This window comes from Balaenoptera physalus (assembly GCF_965194825.1).
Source record: "Balaenoptera physalus genome assembly, chromosome: 13".
Classification (NCBI taxonomy): Eukaryota; Metazoa; Chordata; class Mammalia; order Artiodactyla; family Balaenopteridae; genus Balaenoptera; species Balaenoptera physalus.
The window spans coordinates 48,413,747-48,435,122 of record NC_138892.1 but is presented as its reverse complement, the minus strand read 5'-3'; the positions used below and the strand labels follow the sequence as shown (position 1 = coordinate 48,435,122).

Sequence of the window (21,376 nt, the reverse complement as noted above, 5' to 3'; positions counted from 1 at the left end):
TTTTAAAAAAATTGCTTTTATTGTACTTCATTCTATTGCGTTTTTTACAAATCAAAGGTTTGTGGCAACCCTTTGTTGAGTAAGTCTATTGGCACTATTTTTCCAATAGCATTTGCTTGCTTCATGTCTCTGTGTAACGTTTTGGTAATTCTCACAATATTTCAGACTTTTTCATTATTATTTGTTATGGTGATTTGTAATCAGTGACCTTTGATGTTAACTACTATGACTTTCTGAAGGCTCAGATGATGGTTAGCGTTTTTTAGCAATAAAGGTTTTTTTTTTTAAGGCAAACAACTTTTTATTGAAGTATGGTTGATTTAAAGTTTTTAAATTCAGGTATGTACATCGGTTTTTTTTAGATGTAATGCCGTTGTACACTTCATAAACTACAGGATAGCATAAACATAACTTTTACATGCACTGGGCAACCAGAAAAATTTGTGTGACTCGCTTTATTGTGATACTCACTTTACTGTGGTGGTTTGGAACTGAACCTGCAGTATGTCTTAGGTATGCCTGTATTTTATGATCTTATTTTAATCTTTATGGAAATAGTACCTATTTTATAGTTCTGGAAACTAAGACTCAGAAACATGGCTAGCTAGTAAGAGGTAGCATTGGAATTCAAACCCTTGTTTTCTGAAGTTTTTTTTCTTTAACTAGCTACAGTTGCTTTTTTTTTAAAATTTATTTTTATTTATTTATTTTTGGCTGCGTTGGGTTTTCGTTGCTGTGCACTGGCTTTCTCCAGTTGCGGTGAGCGGGGGCTACTCCTCGTTGCTGTGCGTGGGCTTCTCACTGCGGTGCCTTCTCTTGTTTCGGAGCACGGACTCTAGGTGCGCGGGCTTCAGCAGTTGTGGCTCGCGGGCTCTAGAGTGCAGGCTCAGTAGTTGTGGCAAATGGGCTTAGTTGCTCCGTGCCATGTGGGATCTTCCCAGACCAAGGCCTGAACCCGTATCCCCTGCAATGGCAGGCGGATTCTTAACCTCTGCGCCACCAGGGAAGCCCTACAGTTGCCTTTTAAGTTGGTAGATAGACTGTTAACTCAGGGCATGGTCTATGTCTTGTTTACTGTGTTGTCAGTACTTCAGACTGTTGAATGAATAAATAACATATAGACATGAGTTGCTATCTGACTTAAGGGTCTTATATGGTAGTAGTTCTAATGTAACTGTATTACTTATTCACATATTTTATATTTATATATAAATATAGGTATATGTATAATGTGTAAGTATATATAGGTATATGATAATGTACATAATTACTTAGAGCTTAAAGCTTGTGTAGAAGGATTGTCTGATGCTTTGCGTAACTGTAGCTAAGAGTTTTTTCAGATTAAAAAGTTAATGGATTTGCACATAGCGAAGAAAATTTGGCTTTCTTTTTCTTGGCCACGCCACACGGCCTGTGGGACCTTAGTTTCCTGACCAGGGATTGAACCTGGGCCTTCAGCAGTGAGAGTGTGGTGTCCTAACCACTGGACCTCCGGGGGATTCCCCCAAATTTGGCTTTCGTAAAGGCATTAGGTGATAAAGATCAGTGAGGCAGATTTTCTGATATTCGTTCAATTCTTTTTCTAATTGTTAAACTAGTCTTGAAGATTTTGCTGATCGGAGGAAATGACTTAAAGTTTTTCTAAGGTCAACTTTTTCACCGATACTAGAATGTAGTGTTGGTTAATGTAATCTTTTGACCTGGTGAATTGGTAGAAGCTGGGCCCTATCCACATTCACCTTTTTTTCTGCTCTTACTTTCTACTTTCTACCTCCCATTCTTGGTTAAAGCTGGAGGGACTTAGGCATAGAACCTTGGTTAGAACACGAATTCATCCCTCGGCTTCAGTTATTGGGAGCCTACTAGCTATCAGGAACCATGCTGGGGGGCTTCCCTGGTGGCGCAGTGGTTGAGAATCTGCCTGCCAATGCAGGGGACACGGGTTTGAGCCCTGGTCTGGGAAGATCCCACATGCCGCGGAGCAACTAGTCCCGTGAGCCACAACTACTGAGCCTGCGCGTCTGGAGCCTGTGCCCCGCAACAAGAGAGGCCACGACAGTGAAAGGCCCGCACACCGCGATGAAGAGTGGCCCCCGCTTGCCGCAACTAGAGAAAGCCCTCGCATAGAAATGAAGACCCAACACAGCCAAAAATAAATAAATAAATAAATAAATTAAAAAAAAAAAAAAGAACCATGCTGGGTGCTGAGGTTAAAATGGTGAATTCAGATAGATGTGGTTGTTGTCATGGAGCACAATCCAGAGGTGATGAACTCTTATATCCCTTTGTATTAGTCATTTATATATTTAAATTGAGTATATGTAAGAAAATCTTATTTATATCTGCTGAAACTTTTCTGGCAAGGGAGAAAATTCTGAGGACTCTTACTTAATGGATTATGTAAGTATAAGGTTTGAGACTGAAAACTACTCAGTTAAGCATGTTCTGAAAATTGACTGATAGCTTTAATTTAAATTGAAGCCTTTTATTAAAGCCTGACCTAAGTAAATTACGTTCAGTATAAAGACTGCCATTTGCTTCCTATGGGGTTTTATGAATAGTTACTAGGAGTAGTGTCTTGGAAGTTATATATTACACGGCTCTTTTACATTCCCTTGTCTCCCACTCCCTCAAAAAAGTTTAATGTTATACATGCAAGTGCATATATATATTTTTAACTTTTATTTTGAGGTAGAGATTTATAGAAAGTTGCAAAAATAGTATAGCCCTGTGTACTCTTCACTCAGTTTCCCCACAGTGACATCTTAGATAACTATCATACAATAGGAAAATGAGGAAATTGATATTGGGACGTTACTGTTGACTAGAATACAGGCCATGTACAGATATCACCTACATTTCTGTGTGTGTTTGTAGTTCTGTGCAGTTTTATCCCATATACAGTTTTGTTTAGTCGCTACCACAATCAAGATACAGAACTGTTCCATCGCCACAGAACTCCTTAGTGCTACCTCTTTGTATTCACAGCCCATCCCCCCATCACTAGTTTTGTCATTTTGAGAATGCTGTAAGAATGCAATTATAGAGTGTGTAATCTTTTGAGATGCATGTTTTAAAAATATAATTTGTTTTAATTGTAAATGTAAAATAACATTTCAGAAAGGTTAGATGGTAGAAAAAACAGATTTTGAATCTACCACTTTAATACAGTCATTATTTGGTGTTTTTTTTTACGTCCCGTTTTTATGATGTTTTATATCGTAGTGTATGCTCAATTTTTTTTTTTTTTTTTTTGTATGCTCAATTTTGTTTGCTTTTTAAAAAATTTTTTTTATTTTTTGGCTGCACTGCGTGGCATGTGGGATCTTAGTTCCATGACCAGGGATCGAACCTGTGCCCCCTGCAGTGGAAGTGTGGAGTCTTAACTACTGGACTGCCAGGGAATTCCCTTGTTTGCTTTTTTAAAATTTTCTAATTTTTAAAAGTTTTTTTAAAAATTTTTATTTATTTTGGGCTGTGTTGGGTCTTAGTTGCTGTGCATGGGCCTTCTCTAGTTGCGGCGAGCAGGGGCTACTCTTCGTTGCAGTGTGTGGGCTTCTCGTTGCGGTGGCTTCTCATTGCGGTGGCTTCTCTTGTTGCAGAGCATGGGCTCTAGGTGTGTGTGCTTCAGTAGTTGTGGTGCACGGGCTTAGGTGCTCTGCAGTATGTGGGATCTTCCTGGACCAGGGATCGAACCCATGTCCCTTGCATTGGCAGGTGGATTTTTAACCACTACACCAATGGGGAAGTCCCTCGTTGTTTGCTTTTTTAAACTTAATATTATATTAAGTATTTCCTGTGTTATCATCATACTTAATTTTTGCTATTATAAGAAACGTTGCAGAAAACAACCAAGAGTATATATTTTTTTCATATTTTTAGTTATTTCCTTATAGCAGATTCCCAGGTGTGTGATACTGAGCCAAAGGATATGAAGGCTTATTAATCCTGAGACATTCAGACAAATTGCTTTTCAAAAGTACGGTATTACTAGTACTGTTTCACTGTATCTTTGTTGGATTGGATATTAGTGTTACTTTTCCCCCCTTAACTTAGTAAGGTGAAAAGGTACTTCATTGTTCTAATTTTAGAGTGCATTTCTGTATGTAACAGTTTTTCCATGAAGAGTAAAATTGCTTGTAATGTCAAAATGACATGAACTTTTAAAAAGGTGATTTTGCTTTTAAGTAATTTGGAAAAGCATTTTAATATCTGTGCCAGTGTTCAGCGGTTCTGAGCAGGAAGTTGAATCACCACATCCTTCTCTTTACCTTGCCTGTAACCTCTTCAGTTTATAGGTTTGTTACCTACAGAATGATTACCAGTTTCTGCTTTGCTTCCTCTCGGGTTTCTGCCATTATCACCTCCTAGTTACTCTCCTCAGTCTGGATCCTTGACCTTTTCCTCTGTTTGTTCCCTCTTCAGAGAGCTGCTGCTCCCTCCACTGGCACCACACCAGCATCTCATTGACTTTTCCTACTTTCTTGTCAACTTTAGGTGCCAGGTCACTCTGATATGTTAGTACATTACCTGCATTACTGTAATGTTATCCTTACAGTGTAACCCTGGGAGCCCGCAGTCTCAGTAGTATTGGACGTCTTCGCTTTTTTGATGGCCACCACAGAGTTATATGGTTAATCATGTATGGAGTATGTATAGTGTACCCAAATATAAAAATAACAGAATAACAAGGAAATTGTGCACCTTTTACTTTTCTGTTTTGGAAGAAAGCATTACTATATTCTTAGAGTAGTAGTCATACCATCAGGGTACTAATAAAACCCTTAAAGTAAAACAGAAGTTTTAAATTGAATGTCATTAAGTGCCAGCACTGTGCTTAATTTTATTTAGCCGTCATAATATTCCTGTAAATTTTTGAGGTAGCTACATGTGAAGATCTCATATGTGATGTTGAGTAAGTAGAAAGTTGGAAAAGTTGGTTAGCAGGGAATCATAAAAAATGATATATATTTTTAATTTTATCTCGAATATACATTCCTTCACCATTTTTCCCCCCTATAGGCTCAGGGCTTTTCTTTATGGATGGGTCTTTTCATTAGAGTTCTGAGTTGTCTTTTTAGCATAAGCCACACCCATGAGGCATTTATCTATTAAGTATCGCTGTCTAAGATAGAACAGAGAATTTATTTTATTTTATTTTTTTAGTTTTTTTTTATTGGAGTATAGTTGCTTTACAATATTGTGTTAGTTTATACTGTACAGCATAGTGAATCAGCTATACGTATACATATATCCCCCCTTTTTTGGATTTCCTTCCCATTTAGATCACCATAGAGCATTGAGTAGAGTTCCCTGTGCTATACAGTAGATTCTCATTAGTTATCTATTTTATACATAGTATCAATTATGTATATATGTCAATCCCAATCTCCCAATTCATTCCCCCTTCCCACCACCCCCCCCGCCCCTGGTATGCATATGTTTTAGAACAGAGAATTTAAAGGCACTTTTTTTGTTTGTTTGTTTTTAATTTTTTAATTTATTATTTATTTATTATTTCTATTTTTGGCTGTGTTGGGTCTTCGTTTCTGTGTGAGGGCTTTCTTCAGTTGCGGCGAGTGGGGGCCACTCTTCATCGCAGTGCGCGGGCCTCTCACTATCGCGGCCTCTCTTGTTGCGGAGCACAGGCTCCAGACGCTCAGGCTCAGTAGTTGTGGCTCACGGGCCCAGTTGCTTCGCGGCATGTGGGATCTTCCCAGACCAGGGCTCGAACCCGTGTCCCCTGCATTGGCAGGCAGATTCTCAACCACTGCGCCACCAGGGAAGCCCTAAAGGCACTTTTAATGTATTAAATAAAATCCTTCTACAGTTTTATGCTTTTTCCGCTATTCTCTTAAAGCTGTTTTACATACATATAACTCTATAATAACTTCCAAAAAATAAGTAGCCTTTGAATCTTTTTGAACTTTTCAACATAATTTTCAGAGAAACAACCCCTTTCACGCTCATAATTCATCAGTTTACATAATCTTAAATTACATAATTACAATAACAAGTGCAGTTGGCATACATGGGTTTGGGAACAAACAGCTGGCTCTTGTTAAGCCTCCAGCTCATTTAGTGAGAGTAGAAGAGTGAGGACACAGTAAGAAAGTGGTTGACTTAGAGGACTACCAGGTGCAAGTGGTCAGCCTATGATGGACATCAGGAAGTGATTTATGGAGGAATTTAAGCTCTTTATTTCTCTAAGTTGATAAAGTAGAGGTCCTGTTAGATGAGTTTCTATTGAATTATTATTCTCATTTCTGTTTTATAGAGGAGAGCACTGAGGCTTCAGAGTTAAGTAAGATTCCCAAGGTCAGGCAGGTAATAAATGATGGAGCCCTAGGACTTACGAACAAATTGGACTTAGGAACGTGCTCTCGGAACAGAACTTGTTCGTATGTAGGGGACTTACTGTACTGTAATAGGTTTATAATACTCTTTCCAAATTAATACATAAAAAACAAACAAAAAATAAAGAAAACATTTTTAATCTTACAGTACACTACCTTGAAAAGTACAGTAGTACAGTACAACAGCTGGTATACAGGGGCTGGCATCGAGTGAACAGGTAAAAAAGAATTACTGACTGGAGAGGGAGATGAGGAGGGAGATGGTAGAGCTGAAGGATCCTCAGCAATAGGAGACAGGGTAAGCTGCAATTTCACTCACATCCTGGGCTTGAAATAAAGATACTGTACTACTGTACTCTGTACAGTAAAGTACACAAAAGCACAACCACTTGTAGAGGATGCACGTATGTGACAATGTACGCACATGACAGTGTACGCCAGATACATGAACTAACTTACGTGATTGGACGTGTGAACGCATGTTCATATCTTTGAACATTTGCAGCTTGAAGGTTCATATGTAGGGGGCTTACTGGATTTGTATCTAGATCTGTATAAGGCTCAAATATAGCATGTCCTTTTGCCTCCTGTGCAGGTGCTAGATGCCTTTTAGGTCATCTTATTTACCCAGTCATTAAGTACTCTCGAGTGGTCTTCAGGTATGTTTGGGGTTGTGTTTTTGCAGTTATCCCACATCTTGGGCCCTTCTTTCATTTTCCTCCTTAGTGTTTCTTTTGTACTAACTATGTAAAGAATGAGGGTGCATCCCAAGGTGAAAATTAGGCTTACAATCATTTGTTTTTATTTTATATTGGCTATGTATATGTGAGAACAAGACTAAGATCTTGCAGTGTTGTAACTCCTAAGGTAATTGTGAAATAAAAGAATGTAAAGGGGAAAAATGGAGTGGGGAACAGACATAAACTTTGTTCTTCCTTCTGTTAAATTTCCTTCTTAGTTTGGAATGTGATCAATCTTTATCTGTCCATTACTTGTTATTTCATGAAGCATCAGTTGAGCCATTAGGATCTAAAGAAACGGATATGTATATAGTTAGTGTAAAAAGTTATATTTCAGACAGTATGTGAGGCTTTTAGGCTATTTAAATCTTGAAAATAGCTTAAAGAACTCTCAGTTCTACCTTAGGTGGTACTCGACTCAGGATTGAAACCCATTGATATGAATTTAAATGTTCATTTGTGTGGTTGTTAATCCGTAACTTTGGTATGATTATAATTAATATTATGATTAGTATTACTCTTTAGTTAAGTTTATCAAGTACCTCGGACACTCTTGAGCCATAGTAAATTGTTTACTAGTAAATATAAAATAAAATAGAATAAAAAAGAAACTTATCAGTTGATAACATTCTTCTCCTTTCCCTTTGTAAATGTCAAGATATATGAACTCCACATATTAATTCTAAGGCACTTTTTCCTCCTAGTTTTTTTTTAAAAATAAATTTATTTATTTATTTTTGGCTGAGTTGGGTCTTTGTTGCTGCGCGTGGGCTTCCTCTAGTTGCGCCGAGCGGGGACTACTGTTCGTTGCAGTGCGCGGGCTTCTCATTGAGGTGGCTTCTCTTGTCGAGCATAGGCTCTAGGCGTTGGGACTTCAGTAGTTGTGGCTCATGGGCTGTAGAGTGCAGGCTCAGTAGTTGTGGCACCTGGGCTTAGTTGCTCCGTGGGTGGGATCTTCCTGGACTAGGGCTCCAACCTGTGTCCCCTGTATTGGCAGGCGGATTCTTAAGCACTGTGCCACCAGGGAAGCCCTCCTGCTTTCTTAAGTGTAACTTTATTTCGTGATTTTTATTTCTTTTTCTTTTTTGACATTAGTCCAGGTGAATCTGGCAAAGGAATATACTAATTTTTTTTTGATATGCCAGCTAGCACCTTTCACTTACTGAGATATATTCTAGCCTTCAGAATACTGTAATCGGTTATGACAACACACCTTTGAGCTACATTTTTTAAACAAGTCATTAAGTCTGTAAAATTTAAATTATACATAGTGATATAGCTGTGTGATTAGATGGCTAAGTCATAAATGTCATAGTGTTGTTAACAAGAGACCCCAAAAATGGTATTTTTTTCCACAAAAAATAAATATGATCTTCTTCCTAAATGTTACCATGTTATGTCCCCCCCCCGCCCATCAAGATTTTTTTCCCCTATTTTCCTGGTTTTATAATTGGATTTGAATCAGAGGAAGAGGGAACCAGATTAGTATTAGCTGCTGTTATATTAATTGTTCTCTTTAGCAGCAAAACCAAAAATCATATGAAAAAGTAACATTTAAAAATAAGCTTAAAAAAGAGTTTGAATTGTTTCTTTCAGTTGCTTGAGTTTTAATTACTGAGGGACTGCTACGTTCAATCTTACTTGGAATTTAAGAGATAAAGAGAAAAATTCTGATAGAAAAATATCTTAAATGTTCTTTTGACATTTGAAACATTGCCCTTGACTTTGTCCTCCCCCTTCCCCTTGTTTTTTAGCCTTTTGGATTTGAATGATTTTGGCCCTTCTTAGGTTCTTTACAAAATATTTCTGGTGCACGTACCCATTTGAGATCTAGACCCTAACCAGAAATTCCAGCCAGATAGTTTTTTTTTTTCCTTTTGGCGAAGCACGGTTTTCAGAGTGCTGACAAAATTATACTGCATCCAATTTTATTTCTGTAATAAAGGTTGCTTTGGGTAAGATAAATTCTTCACCTCTTTCTTCCCCTATTATACTTTGTTTTGATTGAGGCAGAGTTGCCATAGTTGTACCTCTTCTTACTAAAGAGGAAATGAGCCCTCTACCCTGTATATTGGTTATTGGTAACCTCTAGTAGCCCAGATTCTCAGTCCTGATTAACATTGCCTACAGATGAGGAAAGTAGAACTGTTTATGCATCAGAGGATTGGAGAGAATTGTCTAAATTCTTTAACAAATTTTTAGCTTACTCATTTTTAATAAAAGGGTAGTATGTGTACATGATTTAAAATTCAAAGGTGCAAAAGGGTATATTGTGAAAACAAGTCTCATTTCCCATCTCCCTGTCTACTAGGTCCCCTCCCCTGAGGCAACTGCTGTTTGTAGCAAGTTTCTTCCTACATTTACTACCATATCCACTCTTTTTATTGGTTACATAGTATTCATTGTATTGAATATAGTGTACATTCCGTTTTCGGTTGATATGTAGCTTTTTTTTTAATCTTTTCCTTTTATAAAGCAGCAGTGAGTATTGTATACATACATCACACCTGTGTAAATATATCAGTACTTTGAATTTTAGAAGTGGAATCTCTGTGCCAATAGATATATGCATTAAACATTTTAATAGGTATTACCAAATTATTCTTCATGGTATATTCATTTCTAAAGTTAGAATATTGGTTTTATAATATATTCTTTGCAAAAGTGTGATCACTGGTTGGTAATATGCTGTTTATAACCAGATTTATTTTCTGTCCTTTTATTAGTTATGTGGTTGTAAGCACGGTTCACTCATGTTGCACAAGCTACTGGCATTCACTTGTTTACTTTGTCAAAAATCTATTGTTTTAATCACTAGCAGTCACTGTAATTTGACTCTTTTATATAGGTAGCCTCTATCTTGTAAATGAATTTTTTTTTTTTAATGAATTGTTTTAAAAAAGATTGTGGCTAGAGGCTTGGGGTGGGGGAAATGGGGAATTTTAAAAAAGGAATTTGGGATTAGGAGCCTGTTTTTCCAATAAGTCATAAAAATGATATTTAGCTTATTACTAGGTCAGGCAATAAAAAATGTTGTAACTCATTATATCACAATATATTTGAATCATCCTTTATAAGACTGGTGGAAATTCATTCATCTTGTTGCATTCCTCTCTTAGGGAACTGGGTCTACCCAAAATCTAGGCCCTTGTTTGTGACTTCCATTACCTGGGACAGGAGAGTAGGGGTTAGACAGGGTGACGCTTGGGGAGCAGTGAATGAGTTAGGGGTAAAAGAAGGAGAAATAGCAATAGAATGAGCGTAAGGTGCTTTTATTCCTTCCGTTTGTTGCTACTCTGCAGTGCTGGGGCAGGATAAGGGAGGGAGCCAGGAAATGGGAAAGATGGGATTTTCTTTCCCTTTCTTTCAAGTATCATTACTTTCCTCTTTTACTAGTCCCATTCACAGGATCCTGATACCTGGGATTCAGGTGAGTTGAGATGAATTATGATTTGACAGAGGTGATGGAGAGGGATGAAAGTGAAAATACCTGTACTTGTCAGGAAGGTTTATAGAGTCTGAGAATAGGGATACAGAATGGAAAAGAAGATTTCTAGTGGTAAGACAAAGAACCATCTGTATGTCAAGTATTTATAGCTTGTTCTTTTCTTTCTTTTTTTTTTTTGGAGGCAAGTGGGTGGGCAGTGTTGAGGGCATTTTAAGCATTGTTTTTGGGGGAGAGGCTCGTAACATCTTGGCTCCATGTGTATTTTTTTTAGAGTATTCTAACCATTTTTCCCTAAAGTGAAAACATACACAAAGGCTCTGATTTAAAGAGAATGTTCTATTATATCTCAGTTGGTTTAAAGGTATCTGTGCTGGTCTCACTTGAAGTGGTAGCAATAATTCTCTTTCTATTCAGTTCCATGGTGGGGCAAACCAGAGTTGACTATACAGCTGTTGTCCTTAAGACATGTCTAAATTTCTCAGTCTATTTATGAGCATCAACAAACACTTTGTGCATACTTTGTGCCATGGGTTGAATGGGTCTATTTTCCTTTAATTTAGCTTAAAACTAGTAATGGAATTCCTGAGGTTTTGAGAGGAACAGTGTTAGCAAACTTAGTTTTGAAACTAAAGGCAAATTAAGATACCAAGCAAAACAGAAGGAGACTATTGCTTTAGAAAGGGATCTTAAAACTCTGCTGACACTTGCAAACCCAGTGTCTTATATTTATATAAGCTTTAGATAGGAACTGCTATTTTTCTAAAATTGTTGGTTTAAAAATAATTGTTACATTAGTGCATTTAAAAAGTTGCTTCTAACACACTTTTGGTATGCTTGAGCTCAGCCTTTTCAGCAGTGTATTTCAGACATTTGAGCATCAGCCTTTTTGGTCTTATTCTGTCTCAGACCATTTAAAATAATTAAGATGGATTGTGGATGTCAGGAATTTGATAAGCTTCCATTAAAATCTAATGTGTTTTTAAAAATTGCTTAAAATGGCCTTTGAACCTGTTAAAATATGCTACCATCATCTGAATTACGAAATTTAGCTGAGTACTGCTAAAATGACAAATGATAGCACTTGACATTTTGATGTTTGTTCTTTAAGTGTACTGTTTCATTGCCTTTGGAAGATATTAGCAGCATGTACTCTGAAGGATTATACTAATTAAAAATAGGACTTTCCCTGATTAAATCTATTTAATTCTAACTTTTTTTGTGCATCCCACTAATATTCATTTGTGACCTCAGCTATTCATGTGAATTTTACCCATGAGATTTTTTTGAGTGCCTACTGTGTGTTAAATCTCTCTACATATTTTGTTTTGTTGTTAGATATCTCTTACTATTTTAAAATTTCTCCAGGACAAGAGTTATGTTTTCTTACATTCTTTGGGTATTCTGTACTGTGCAATGCGATGACTGCTTTGTTATGGTGGGTAGATACTTAGAGCTTATTTGCTCATTTGGCCATTTAACAGATGGTATCCTCAGCCTCTACAACTCAGTGCTTCCTTTGTTGTAGAGGCTGAGGATACCAAGTCCAATAAGAACTCTGCCTTCAGGTTGCTTAGACTTTGATAGGAGATTCAGAAAATAAATCAGAGTACCATGCGTCATTCATAGTTTGAAGTTGTCTTTGAGAGGTCCACAGCTCTACCTCTGATAGAGAAGATTTTTTTTTTAAAGTATTTTTATTTATTTATTTATTTTTTAAAGTAATCTTTTATTTATTTATTTATTTTTATATTTTTATTTTTGGCTGTGTTGGGTCTTCGTTTCTGTGCGAGGGCTTTCTCTAGTTGCGGCAAGCGGGGGCCACTCTTCATCGCGGTGCGTGGGCCTCTCACTATCGTGGCCTCTCTTGTTGCGGAGGCCAGGCTCCAGACGTGCAGACTCAGTAATTGTGGCTCATGGGCCCAGTTGCTCCGCGGCATGTGGGATCTTCCCAGACCAGGGCTCGAACCCGTGTCCCCTGCATTAGCAGGCAGATTCTCAACCACTGCGCCACCAGGGAAGCCCGAGAAGATTTTTGTACTCACTCTGAAGAATGGAAACTAACATTTGTAAAGTGTCTAAAGGTTTCTATATCAATTTATCCTCCTAAATCCTTCAACATGAGCATGCTATCCATTTTATACATGAGGAAACTTAGAGAAGTCACATAATTTGTTGAAGGTCATTTAGATAATAAGTTGTAAAGGTGGGATTCTAACTTAGTGTTCTTCCTTTTTATACCCAGGTTTCTTAACTTTAGCACTATTGACATTTTGGGCCAGGTTATTCTTTGTTGTGGGGGACTGTCCTATGCACTATAGGATGTTCAGCAGTATTCCTGGCTGAACTCCGGGCCAGAAGTAGGGTAAAGAAAGGAGGCATCTGGAGCACAAAATTTAAGGAATCACTCACTCTCAGGATCTTTTAAGTGCTGACTCAGCATTTAATCCTCACAACATTTGAGAAAGTTCTCCCACACCAGCCTATTGATTCTAGGTTTTCATTCAGTATTCTCTGGTAAGGACATGAGGACTAAATGGCATTTAGATGTTCCTTGGGAGGTGAAGAGCAGTGATTAGCAGGGGCTTTTTGCCTAATTTGTCTCTCTCATCCCAGAATATATGCTCTTGGGCAAAAGTGACTAATAAGAAATGGCATTCATAGGTGCTAAGTAAATACCTTCTAAGTAGTACAGAGCTTAGAATCTTTAGGTGATATGTTACAGAACAAAGAAACTAGTTGCTTCAAACAAATGAAAACTTACAGCAAAAATTGTACATTGAATATACTCAGTCTAATTAATTTGGTCCTGGTGGTCTAGCACTTACCTGCTGATATTGATTTTATACTGTTAGAAATCATGTTAATTATTTTCTCATGCCTCTGCTTCAGTATAAGTATATTCTTGTTGTATGGATACATCCATTAATACCTTTTGATTAACTGGACTGTAGCTTGCATGCTAAACACAATCTTGGTAGTTTGTGTAGTTCTCTAGAATGGAGTCTTTCAAAAATGAAGGATGTAATAAAAACTTGAATTTTAGGAGAACTGAGCAATAGTGCCTAACAGAATTATTAATAGTATCTAGATTTGGAGTCTTAAGTAGTTAGTTTTAACTTATATTTAACTTTCTGTTAAGCATGACTATTTGACCCATGATAATACTATTTTTTTCTTTCCTGTTTTTTTTTGTCTGCGTTGGGTCTTCCTTGCTGCGCACGGGCTCTCTCTAGTTGCGGCGAGTGGGGGCTACTCTTCGTTGTGGTGCGCGGGCTTCTCATTGCGGTGGCTTCTCTTGTTGCGGAGCACGGGCTCTGGGTGCATGGGCTTCAGTAGTTGTGGCACGCGGGCTCAGTAGATGTGGTGTGCGGGCTCTAGAGCTCAGGCTCAGTAGTTGTGGCACATGGGCTTAGTGGCTCCGTGGCATGTGGGATCTTCCCAGACCAGGGCTTGAACCCGTGTCCCCTGCATTGGCAGGCGGATTCTTAACCACTGTGCCACCTGGGAAGCCCATCTTTTCTTTTTATATTGGTAAGATTGGGGCTAGATTACAGAAGTCCTTAAAAAGCTGGTAGAGTAGGCAGCTCTTGCTATTGGCTTGGCCAGAAAGTTCGTTCAGGTTTTTTGGTGCAAGGTTAGGAACTTTTTGGCCAACCCAGTATTATAGGCAATAGAGAGCCATTAAAAATTGTCTCTTATTTCTAGACCCAAATTTAAAGGGTTTTTTTATGTGGTTAGTTCAGGCCCACTTGGATAATTCCCCATCATAAGTCAACTTTCTTAAAGTTAACCTAATCATGGGAGTGAAATCCCATCGTATTCGCAGTCCCAAGAATTATGCAGGGTAATACACCAGGGAGCAGGGATCTTGGGTCTTTGAATTCTGCCTATTGCCGACAGTCCTCATTGTATAGCTGACAGTAAGTATTGCAGTTGCCTCTGTTGTGTCAGTCCTCCTTAATACATTTATCAGTGGCCACAGATGGTGAGCTTCTGCAGCAGTGGTAATAGATTTCCCTTTGGGCTCCTAAGAGGAGTTTGGGCAGAAGTAGCTAGCAGGAAGTAGCCAAGTGGTGGAGCAGTGTCTCTACATTTTCCTTTTCAGTACTAGGAGGGAGATGGGTAATGGTGGCTCAGATGCATTATATCAGTCAATGAGCAATGTATCCCATAAGTTTTTATTTATATTTTAAAATATACAGGTAGTCTTAGTTACATCTAAACAAGAATACCACTTAAAAAACTTGTAGTGGAGCATAAAAGTTATTAGACATGGAGCTATGTTTCTGCCAATAACTCTATATTTTGAGGACAGATAGTATCCCATTTCCAATTTGAGATTGGGTACAAAAATATCCTAGGGCTGAGAATAGGCATAGTAAATTGCACCAACAAAAACCTTTTGTGAATTTACAGTGGAGGAAAAGTCTTCGTTGAGTGTGCGTGGAAAAATGTGATATAAACTCTTCATGCTTTAGTATGGTAGATGGGACCTCATATTTTATATTAATTACTCTGTATGATTAATTTTCAATGCAGATTCCAAAAGTGTTTTTGCACATGAGTTACTTATCTTTTTTTTTTTTTTTCCTGTTATCTTCATCTTTGGTTACTTAGAATCCTCCTCCCCCTTCTGTTCCAGAAGTGTAGCATTAGTTTTTCTTCTCTTATTTTTATCTTCATATTTACTTTGATTAATGCTTTTACTTTAACCTTAAATTTTCTCCTAGTGCTTTAAAAAAAATTATGAGACAGTAAAGTTATCTTCAGATGTCTCTTATTTTCACTCTAGCACTGTTGAGTTGGCCTTTAAGACATGCTTATTTTGCATAAGTTTCTCTTCATGGAGAAGAGTCACTTATAGCATTAACATTTCTAGGAATTGTTTCAAAATTTAGTTTATTGTCTTAATGTTAATAAGACTTCCAGAAGTCTGTTTTTTGTCCCATATCCCCAAAGAATATATTTGATTTTGTTGTTTTACTTGGGTTCTGTAGCATTTGGTTTGATCCCAGATATTTCAAAAAATTATAATTAACTTTTAGTCTTCCTTCTAGTTTATCCAGTAATTTAGAATAGTACTGCAAATACAATTATGCTGATAAGTTGGGAAAGTACTGATATGTATTCTTCAGTGGAAATAATTTTAATAAGATATTAATACTGTTAACTACTAAATATGTTTAAGGAGATTGCTTAATAAATGTTAATACTGTATTCAGCTACTAGGTAAAACTTTGTGGTGGAAGCAATAAAACATTGTATGAGTTAATTTTTGGTAAGTTACAGAAATTTGTATAGGCTTTTATACAGTTACCAGTGAAATGTAACTGAAGTTAATTAGTGTCTAACCCTTGACTATTAGAGTGTACAATTTTGTTGGTCAAATATTTAACTAGTGTGATCTATAATCATTGAAACAAACTAATAATACATAAAAGTCAATGTTCTGTGTGTGTATGAACTGATACATTTTCAGAGAATTAAAAATAATAGATTCCTGAATGGCTAATAAAGTACTTTAGTGATTGTTACTATTCATTATTGATTTTCTGAATATTATTGATAAAACACTGATCCCAATTTCTGTTTTGCTCTTGATATCCACTACAATTATTTCCTTGGTGATAGGCTTGTATAATTAAATGTTAATCTAAGGCATAATCGAAGATGTGTGCTAAAGGTCACATAACATATCCAAAGGTAAGTAGAAATAGTGATCCATCTACAAATACATGTCTGCTTAGTGGAGTGGTTTAAGAGCATGGATATTATCTAAGACTCTACTGAGCTGGACATGGCAGGCTGAACTGCTTAGTGAAAGAGGTCATTCAACTAAGAAATGGTTAAATGGCAGAGCTGGGCTTAAGACCCTGATCCTCCACTTCAGGTACATTGCTTTTGTACTGCGCCACAGCTGCCTTAGAGGGCTGAAGGTTGTTTTCGGCTCTTTTGTGCCTCCATTTAGAACTCCTTTTCCCTCCTCCTCTCGGTCACACATGAAAACACAGGTAAAAATATTGAAAGAAAACTTGGTTACACCCTTCTGTATACTGGATAAATTAAGTAGTGGATCCTCATGGAAGGGGGAGGGAGCGCCTGGCTACTGCTCAGGGGTTTTGGGTGGGAGTGTAGTGGGAGAGCATTAGAGTCTTCTGTCTTTGGGTGTGGGAAAAGAGAAGGAAGTGAGAGAGGATGTAAGGAACCATGACTCTCAGGTGCTGGACCAATGAGTGTTTTTCAATTTGTGATGAATATTAATTTAGATTGGGGTACACTAGTGAACATAGATACCGTTTGTAGATGTATAAAAACTAATAGGATCTTACCAATTTAGAGAAGGAAAATTTTAGGTTAGGTGTAAAAAGTAATATTATAATTCCTGAGAAAGCTTATAATAAGTTTGTGACTAATAACTGTATGGCATAATGACTTGTGCATTCCATGACTGTGTTTATTTTATAGTGTTTCATTTAGATATATTATTTTTCTTTGATTTTCCGTCTCTATTTAGGTAGCTATCAGCATACAATCAAAATAATTTAGATAAAACAATGAAGAAGTTCTATATATGAATTCCTTGGAACCGTGACTTTAGCTCTGAAGTTTGTTGCTTGGGCAGAATGGCCTGTTGGCTAAAGGAATAGTCCTAGAATAGTAACATATCTCAGATTAGTGGGAAAGCCATGGTTCTGGCTGTAAAAGTTTTGTGGTCTTAACTGAGACCCATTTGGCCTTTGTGTATTATAGCATACTTTAAGATGGACATCTTTTTTTATAGCATCCTAATGTTTTTGGTTTTAGGAAATTGAGGTTGATAATGAAGTCCAGTGTAAAATACTTAATACATAAAATAGTGTGTAGTATAGTAATGCATAGATTATAGGACTGGGAATCAGAAAGTCTCAGCTGTCCTTATGTAGTTTATGTCCCTATGTAGTTTAAGTATACAGCAAAATTGAGAGAGAGAACAAGAGAGAGACAGAGACATTGATCTTTCTCCTTTATTTCTTCAAATGTTTCTCTACTTCTTTGAGACCCAGTTCAATGTCTTCTTCCTCTCTCAAGGCAACTGTTATCTTCCTCTTCTCTAAATTTACCCTTTATATTTTGTAGTTTAGTACTTAGTCATTTAGTTTTTTATATTGTTCATGGATTGTTTTCATGTCTTGGTCTTGGCAACCCCACCACACACACTTCTTACCTCTCCTCGTGCACTGCTAAATCTCAAACTCTTTGAGTGCAGGAGTCTTGTCGCATAGGAATTTCTCCGTCATGTTCTCTGACATGTGGGCACTCAGTGACGAAAACTTGAGGTTTTCTTTGGTTGCTCTATCTCTGATTCTATTTCTTGTTTGATTATATGAGTGTGCAGTATAAACAGTATAACACATGATTTTAATGCTCTTAAACCTTTGTGATAGTTATTGAAGTATTTGTAAATTTGTTATGTAGTTGATAACGTGAAATTGAACAACTATATGTTGTAGGTCAGCATAGGCCATTAGTACTGCTGGAAAAGCAAACCAAGACTCATAGTTTTTATATGAAAAGAACTTTATTAATTTTTAAAAAAATTCAGTAGATTCTGATGTAGTTGCTCATGGTTTTAATCTTGTGCTTTGAAGTATTTTCTTTTTCTGGAATGAAGTTCTTGGTTGCGACTGTGTAGAAGAAGTATGTTAATTAGATTATATTTAGTTGGTGAATTTGTGCCCACAAGAATGTGACTTTTAAAAAGTTGCAAGTTGTGCTTCTTTGGCAGCACATACACTAAAAAGTTGCAAGTGGTACAGTTCTTGCAGATAAGATTGTTTCCTGTTTTCTTTTGCATGTTTAGTACTTTTATATATTTTTCCATGAGTAGCCTTTCAGTTTGTCCATTTGTATCATTTGACACTCAGACTTTATTTAAGTTCAGCTCTACCATCACTGGGGCTTACAAATGTTAGTCATTTGAAATGTCAAAATTTGGATTTGATCCAAGAGTTACAAATAATATAAGCCTTTATATAAATATATCCAAATATATATTCTTAGGGGGAAAGGAATAAATAAAATACTGTGTTTATAGAGTGGTTTTAAACAGTTAGGCTTTAGAATTGCTACATGCCCAAAGTATTTCTCCAGTGAATTGCATACTGTATGAGTTCATGAATTGTGCTATAAGAAAGGTGTTTTTTTTTTTTAAAGTGACAACTAGATTTAATAAATTAATATACGTTTTGTTTAAAGATGTACACTGCACATTCTGTTTAACCCAAGGTTTTAGGGTATCCAGAAGCTTCTATTTACACGTATACAGACCTCAGACAGCAGTGATGTCAGAAGATGCAGGAAGGGCAGCAGAGCCTTGCAATGCTGCTCTCTGAATGCTGAGAACGCAAGTCAAATACGTTTAACTTAAAGACAATACTGAGAGATCACTGGGGAAAACCTCTGAGGAGAGAAGTCCACAAAAGACACATAAAGGCAAGGGGAAGGTCAAGGTAGTTGATACAACCACTTTATTCTTGGGATGAATGTGGAGGTGGCGGAGACGTGCTTTGTTTGCCAGATTTCCATTCATAGTTCACGAGGCGTTGGCCCACAGGGTACTTGTCTTTTTTAATATGTTCATAAAGGCACTTAAACTGGCAGACCTGGAGGGACAAGATTCCCATCAATACCATGACTATTAGTAAAAGTGGAAAAACCCACCAGTGGACCAAGTTTTGCATTTCCGCAGTTAACACCTCGTAAAGGAATGATGCCGGATGTGATGATGTAAGGTACACATTAGGAAAGCAAGAGCACAGAGATCACTGGCGCTGCCAGTTTCCGAATGATATAGTGAAGGTCAGGGTTCCGGATGCCATCTGCCTAAACCTGCTCAATTACAGTTTTAAACCACCACTGAGGATCCATCAGTGTTATATAGCTGCAGATTCTCACATGCAGGATTCCAGGTGCCCAGTCCTGTGATGGGAAAAAAAGAGGACTTTGATCCAAGGGAACCCTCGGGGGAGCAACAATAACCAGCTCAAACAGGAGCCCCAGAAGAAGCAGGACGACTCCAGCCAGCAGCACTGCAACTATCGAAGTCTTCATTATCCTGCGGGACTACCCTTTAACCTTCTGAAGATCACTCTGCATCCCTGTGGCATCCATGTCGCCAGCACCGTCACTGCCTTTATGGTTAGCCAGCAAACGTAGAAACCATAAACAGCTGTGTAGAGCTCGTGGATTTTGGCAGTCCCCGTCCAAAATGACATTAACTGACGGCTGGCAAATACTGCTAGAGTAAGGCAGATGAGGGTGGCCATCAGTAAGGTTCTTGCACGTGAAGAAAATCAACAAAAATATCCTGAGTGGAAAAATTAAAGGCCGACGGTAAGGCTGAAAGCCAGCAGGCCCTCCCTGCTGAAGTATGGCTTGGTGGGCTGCATACACACCTTCCCCCACCACAGGAATAGCGTTATTATTTCAAACAGGCTGGTTATTGTTCACTGGTTGGTTTGCACTGTTCTCATTTTCTTCCTGGTCTTCCACCAAATAGGAATGAAGATCCAGCAAGTTTCCAGCAGTAACAGTCCCTGCTCACACAAGCTCCTTCAGCCACTGCTGCGTGTATCCCTGTTCAAGTAACACTGGTAAGATAACCTGAAGCAGAAGCAGCTCAAGGGACAGTTCACTCACTGGAGCATCACTGCAGAGCATGACGCTGTATGGAAGAAAAGTAGGCAGCAGACTCTTAGTTATACGAATAGGTAGACAAAGCACCAGGAGCACAATGGAGCCAAAGAGAATCACTGACAAAATAAATCTTGGGAGATGCTTATAAATAATCAAGTGAATCATTTCTTGTACTGGATTTTTAAAAATCTGGATCATTCAGATTCCTTAGAAACCAAAATACACCAGGTTGAAGTATCTGTCTCAGCAACAGAATGAAGGAGGCAAAGTAGAAAACAGACACCATTCCTACTAGTTAATGCAGAAACATGATCTTTCAGAGTAGCATCAGACATTTCCAGGGAACAGATATCCAGTCACCAGCCACAAATGAGAGGGAACACTTATTTCTACCACCACTAACAAAGAGGCCTTTAACAACAATATAGCAAACTCCCAGCTAGTGAAGAGACCTATGAAATTTAACAAGAGTTGCCAAGCCATGATAAATTATCAGTGTTATTGCTAAAAGTACATACCCTACTATGGTTGTGATTAGGCCTTCAAAATGAGATGCTTGGAGGTGTTCTTCAAATCCCAAATGAACAAGGGAGAAATGACCAGTGTGGTCAGGGCAAAATGCAAAACCAAGAAAGAACAGTGTGTATAAAGACACCACCCAGATGACATGTTCTGGAAACACTAGTCATCCATCAAGTCCTAGCATTCTTCCCCATGTAAACTCTTTGTAGCTGCATCCCGTTCTAAAGCATTGCAGTTCATGTGACATCAGCTGCATTTTCCCCGCCTGTGTTCCTCCTTGTTCTCCTCTTCCTCTTCTTCCACCTGGTCATCCTGGGCATCAGGGTTTTCCGGCACCAGTGCGTTCTTGGCTGGTGGGTTAGCATGCTGGTCGGGGGCAACATTTTCAGCACCATTTCCTCCCGCTGGAGCCTCATTTTGTTGATGCCTAACAGCACTGAAGGGCAGAGCAGCAAGTAGCACGTTGACCTCAATACTACTGAAAAATCCTAAGAATTACAGAAAGCTAAAACAATAGTTTGAAAAAAAAAGGCGTATACTCAGTCTAGACAATTTCAAATCGTTTTAACATTTTGACAATTTTCTGTTTTGCCTCTGTACATTTTAATTTATTTTAAAATTAAAGTGATATTTGT

At 37.8% G+C, this 21,376-nt stretch overlaps 1 protein-coding gene and 1 pseudogene across 13 annotated transcripts in view; one reads left to right on the top strand and one right to left on the bottom strand.

Moving 5' to 3' along the window:
* Window positions 1-21,376, top strand: part of FRS2 (fibroblast growth factor receptor substrate 2) — a 117,408-nt gene that overhangs the window by 10,702 nt on the left and 85,330 nt on the right. For 9 of the 12 annotated variants that reach the window (XM_082422802.1, XM_082422805.1, XM_082422800.1 and 6 more), the window contains exon 2: window positions 20,083-20,176. The exons of the other annotated variants lie outside the window; for them this stretch is intronic. The gene's annotated coding sequence lies outside the window, so the exon portion shown is untranslated. The remainder of the gene's footprint in view (window positions 1-20,082; window positions 20,177-21,376) is intronic. 12 annotated transcript variants of the gene reach the window in all.
* Window positions 5,800-21,236, bottom strand: LOC309641971 (E3 ubiquitin-protein ligase MARCHF6 pseudogene; annotated as a pseudogene). Its single transcript has one exon. The product of its transcript is annotated as an E3 ubiquitin-protein ligase MARCHF6 pseudogene (transcript).